Source organism: Oncorhynchus tshawytscha, linkage group LG24 (assembly GCF_018296145.1).
Source record: "Oncorhynchus tshawytscha isolate Ot180627B linkage group LG24, Otsh_v2.0, whole genome shotgun sequence".
NCBI classification, from domain to species: Eukaryota; Metazoa; Chordata; class Actinopteri; order Salmoniformes; family Salmonidae; genus Oncorhynchus; species Oncorhynchus tshawytscha.
In genome coordinates, this window is record NC_056452.1 from 29,176,952 (window position 1) to 29,183,103 (window position 6,152).

Below are 6,152 nucleotides of genomic sequence, written 5' to 3' on the forward strand. Positions count from 1 at the left end.
GGATATGGCTCTGACTATATACAACAACACCTCCCCTATAAACATTACAGGGGATATGGCTCTGAATATATACAACAACACCTCCCCTATAAACATTACAGGGGATATGACTCTGACTATATACAACAACACCTCCCCTATAAACATTACAGGGGATATGACTCTGAATATATACAACAACACCTCCCCTATAAACATTACAGGGGATATGACTCTGACTATATACAACAACACCTCCCCTATAAACATTACAGGGGATATGGCTCTGAATATATACAGCAACACCTCCCCTATAAGTATTACAGGGATATGGCTCTGACTATATACAACAACACCTCCCCTATAAACATTACAGGGGATATGGCTCTGAATATATACAACAACACCTCCCCTATAAACATTACAGGGATATGGCTCTGACTATATACAACAACACCTCCCCTATAAACATTACAGGGATATGGCTCTGACTATATACAACAACACCTCCACTATAAACATTACAGGGATATGGCTCTGAATATATACAACAACACCTCCCCTATAAGCATTACAGGGGATATGGCTCTGACTATATACAACAACACCTCCCCTATAAGCATTACAGGGGATATGGCTCTGAATATATACAACAACACCTCCCCTATAAGCATTACAGGGGATATGGCTCTGAATATATACAACAACACCTCCCCTATAAGCATTACAGGGGATATGGCTCTGAATAAATACAACAACACCTCCCCTATAAGCATTACAGGGGATATGGCTCTGAATATATACAACAACACCTCCCAAATCAAATCAAATCAAATCAAATTGTATTTGTCACATACACATGGTTAGCAGATGTTAATGCGAGTGTAGCGAAATGCTTGTGCTTCTAGTTCCGACAATGCAGTAATAACGAGCAAGTAATCTAACTAACAATTCCAAAAAAACTACTGTCTTATACACAGTGTAAGGGGATAAAGAATATGTACATAAGGATATATGAATGAGTGATGGTACAGAGCAGCATAGGCAAGATACAGTAGATGATATCGAGTACAGTATATACATATGAGATAAGTATGTAAACCAAGTGGCATAGTTAAAGTGGCTAGTGATACATGTATTACATAAGGATGCAGTCGATGATATAGAGTACAGTATCAACGTATGCATATGAGATGAACAATGTAGGGTAAGTAACATTATATAAGGTAGCATTGTTTAAAGTGGCTAGTGATATATTTACATCATTTGCCATCAATTCCCATGATTAAAGTGGCTGGAGTAGAGTCAGTGTCATTGACAGTGTGTTGGCAGTAGCCACTCAATGTTAGTGGTGGCTGTTTAACAGTCTGATGGCCTTGAGATAGAAGCTGTTTTTCAGTCTCTCGGTCCCAGCTTTGATGCACCTGTACTGACCTCACCTTCTGGATGACAGCGGGGTGAACAGGCAGTGGCTCGGGTGGTTGATGTCCTTGATGATCTTTATGGCCTTCCTGTAGCATCGGGTGGTGTAGGTGTCCTGGAGGGCAGGTAGTTTGCCCCGGTGATGCGTTGTGCAGACCTCACTACCCTCTGGAGAGCCTTACGGTTGAGGGCGGTGCAGTTGCCATACCAGGCGGTGATACAGCCCGCCAGGATGCTCTCGATTGTGCATCTGTAGAAGTTTGTGAGTGCTTTTGGTGACAAGCCGAATTTCTTCAGCCTCCTGAGGTTGAAGAGGCGCTGCTGCGCCTTCCTCACGATGCTGTCTGTGTGAGTGGACCAATTCAGTTTGTCTGTGATGTGTATGCCGAGGAACTTAAAACTTGCTACCCTCTCCACTACTGTTCCATCGATGTGGATGGGGGTGTTCCCTCTGCTGTTTCCTGAAGTCCACAATCATCTCCTTAGTTTTGTTGACGTTGAGTGTGAGGTTATTTTCCTGACACCACACTCCGAGGGCCCTCACCTCCTCCCTGTAGGCCGTCTCGTCGTTGTTGGTAATCAAGCCTACCACTGTTGTGTCGTCCGCAAACTTGATGATTGAGTTGGAGGCGTGCATGGCCACGCAGTCGTGGGTGAACAGGGAGTACAGGAGAGGGCTCAGAACGCACCCTTGTGGGGCCCCAGTGTTGAGGATCAGCGGGGAGGAGATGTTGTTGCCTACCCTCACCACCTGGGGGCGGCCCGTCAGGAAGTCCAGTACCCAGTTGCACAGGGCGGGGTCGAGACCCAGGGTCTCGAGCTTGATGACGAGCTTGGAGGGTACTATGGTGTTGAATGCCGAGCTGTAGTCGATGAACAGCATTCTCACATAGGTATTCCTCTTGTCCAGATGGGTTAGGGCAGTGTGCAGTGTGGTTGAGATTGCATCGTCTGTGGACCTATTTGGGCGGTAAGCAAATTGGAGTGGGTCAAGGGTGTCAGGTAGGGTGGAGGTGATATGGTCCTTGACTAGTCTCTCAAAGCACTTCATGATGACGGATGTGAGTGCTACGGGCGGTAGTCGTTTAGCTCAGTTACCTTAGCTTTCTTGGGAACAGGAACAATGGTGGCCCTCTTGAAGCATGTGGGAACAGCAGACTGGTATAGGGATTGATTGAATATGTCCGTAAACACACCGGCCAGCTGGTCTGCGCATGCTCTGAGGGCGCGGCTGGGGATGCCGTCTGGGCCTGCAGCCTTGCGAGGGTTAACACGTTTAAATGTCTTACTCACTTCGGCTGCAGTGAAGGAGAGACCGCATGTTTCCGTTGCAGGCCGTGTCAGTGGCACTGTATTGTCCTCAAAGCGGGCAAAAAGTTATTTAGTCTGCCTGGGAGCAAGACATCCTGGTCCGTGACTGGGCTGGGTTTCTTCCTGTAGTCCGTGATTGACTGTAGACCCTGCCACATGCCTCTTGTGTCTGAGCCGTTGAATTGAGATTCTACTTTGTCTCTGTACTGGCGCTTAGCTTGTTTGATAGCCTTGCGGAGGGAATAGCTGCACTGTTTGTATTCAGTCATGTTACCAGACACCTTGCCCTGATTAAAAGCAGTGGTTCGTGCCTTCAGTTTCACACGAATGCTGCCATCAATCCACGGTTTCTGGTTAGGGAATGTTTTAATCGTTGCTATGGGAACGACATCTTCAACGCACGTTCTAATGAACTCGCTCACCGTATCAGCGTATTCGTCAATGTTGTTGTCTGACGCAATACGAAACATCTCCCAGTCCACGTGATGGAAGCAGTCTTGGAGTGTGGAGTCAGCTTGGTCGGACCAGCGTTGGACAGACCTCAGCGTGGGAGCTTCTTGTTTTAGTTTCTGTCTGTAGGCAGGGATCAACAAAATGGAGTCGTGGTCAGCTTTTCCGAAAGGGGGCGGGGCAGGGCCTTATATGCGTCGCGGAAGTTAGAGTAACAATGATCCAGGGTCTTTCCACCCCTGGTTGCGCAATCGATATGCTGATAAAATTTAGGGAGTCTTGTTTTCAGATTAGCCTTGTTAAAATCCCCAGCTACAATGAATGCAGCCTCCGGATAAATCGTTTACAGTTTGCAGAGAGTTAAATAAAGTTCGTTCAGAGCCATCGATGTGTCTGCTTGGGGGATATATACGGCTGTGATTATAATCGAAGAGAATTCTCTTGGTAGATAATGCGGTCTACATTTGATTGTGAGGAATTCTAAATCAGGTGAACAGAAGGATTTGAGTTCCTGTATGTTTCTGTCATCACACCATGTCACGTTAGTCATAAGGCATACGCCCCCGCCCCTCTTCTTACCAGAAAGATGTTTGTTTCTGTCGGCGCGATGCGTGGAGAAACCCGCTGACTGCACCGCTTCGGATAGCGTCTCTCCAGTGAGCCATGTTTCCGTGAAGCAGAGAACGTTACAGTCTCTGATGTCCCTCTGGAATGCTACCCTTGCTCGGATTTCATCAACCTTATTGTCAAGAGACTGGACATTGGCAAGAAGAATGCTAGGGAGTGGTGCACGATGTGCCCGTCTCCGGAGTCTGAGCAGAAGACCGCTTCGTTTCCCTCTTTTTCTGAGTCGTTTTTTTTTTGGGTCGCTGCATGTGATCCACTCCGTTACACTGGTTGTAAGACAGAACACAGGATCCGCATCGCGAAAAACATATTCTTGGTCGTACTGATGGTGAGTTGACGCTGATCTTATATTCAGTAGTTCTTCTCGGCTATAAGCATTACAGGGGATATGGCTCTGAATATATACAACAACACCTCCCCTATAAGCATTACAGGGGATATGGCTCTGAATATATACAACAACACCTCCCCTATAAGCATTACAGGGGATATGGCTCTGAATATATACAACAACACCTCCCCTATAAGCATTACAGGGATATGGCTCTGAATATATACAACAACACCTATAGATGTTATATCCTTGTAGTGCTACTGCTGAATCATCAAATTAATTATCTAAGTGAGTCTCAGAAATGGCTAATATATGAATGTTATCTGGTGTTAGCAAGTTATTGATTTCATGAACCTTATTTCTAAGGCTACATATATTAATATGGGCTATTTTCAGCCCTTTCCTGGGTAGCTTATCAGAGATAGAGATAATATGGAAAAGAGCAAATGAAGCCAGAGAAAAAAATATATACATTCAGCTGTCCATTAATCAAATGGTGTGTGTGTGTGGCCAGTCTGTTTGTGCCATCATGCCAATTCATTGGCTTGACAATGACATATGACAACAATTGGCAAAAGCACAAACAGATCTGGGACCAGGCTATAGAAGGAGACATCAGATCTGGGACCAGGCTATAGAAGGAGACATTAGATCTGGGACCAGGCTATAGAAGGAGACAACAGATCTGGGACCAGGCTATAGAAGGAGGCATCAGATCTGGGACCAGGCTATAGAAGGAGGCATCAGATCTGGGAGCAGGCTATAGAAGGAGGCATCAGATCTGGGACCAGGCTATAGAAGGAGGCATCAGATCTGGGACTAGGCTATAGAAGGAGACAACAGATCTGGGACCAGGCTATAGAAAAAGACAATAGATCTGGGACCAGGCTATAGGAGGAGACAACAGATCTGGGACCAGGCTATAGAAAAAGTCAATAGATCTGGGACCAGGCTATAGAAGGAGACAACAGATCTGGGACCAGGCTAGATCCTACGGCCTCAGAATGTAGATGTACTGTAGAAATGGGAACGTTCTAATGGAACTGTGAAGGTGTTCTAATGGAACTGTGAAGGTGTTCTAATGGAACTGTGAAGGTGTTCTAATGGAACTGTGAAGGTGTTCTAATGGAACTGTGAAAGGTGTTCTAATGGAACTGTGAAGGTGTTCTAATGGAACTGTGAAAGGTGTTCTAATGGAACTGTGAAGGTGTTCTAATGGAACTGCGAAGGTGTTCTAATGGAACTGCGAAGGTGTTCTAATGGAACTGTGAAGGTGTTCTAATGGAACTGTGAAAGGTGTTCTAATGGAACTGTGAAGGTGTTCTAATGGAACTGCGAAGGTGTTCTAATGGAACTGCGAAGGTGTTCTAATGGAACTGCGAAGGTGTTCTAATGGAACTGTGAAAGGTGTTCTAATGGAACTGTGAAGGTGTTCTAATGGAACTGTGAAGGTGTTCTAATGGAACTGTGAAGATGTTCTAATGGAACTGTGAAAGGTGTTCTAATGGAACTGTGAAGGTGTTCTAATGGAACTGTGAAGGTGTTCTAATGGAACTGTGAAGGTGTTCTAATGGAACTGTGAAGGTGTTCTAATGGAACTGTGAAAGGTGTTCTAATGGAACTGTGAAGGTGTTCTAATGGAACTGTGAAAGGTAATCAACTCTTTAAACCAACAGCACAATGTGCCTTGTTTGCTCTTAGTCGATCTGAAACAGAGTTTCTGTTGTACTTTGAGCAATATTTGCATTCAAATGTTTAAATAGATCAAATGAGGTATAATTTAAGTTTTCTTCCAGTTTATAACATAGATTGAATATCTGTCATTAACCAGGTTTCCATCCAACCTTTTTAAGTGAGAAGAGTAAACAGACAGGCCTGATGGAAACAGCAAATTAGTCGGTAGACTAAACTATCCAAACGTTGACAAAACAAAAATCGTCTAGACAAGGTTGGATCTTTTTGTGTCGGTAAAATCAATTACGGGAGAGATGATGGAGATGCCTTTATGCACAAGAGTTGATATAATAAC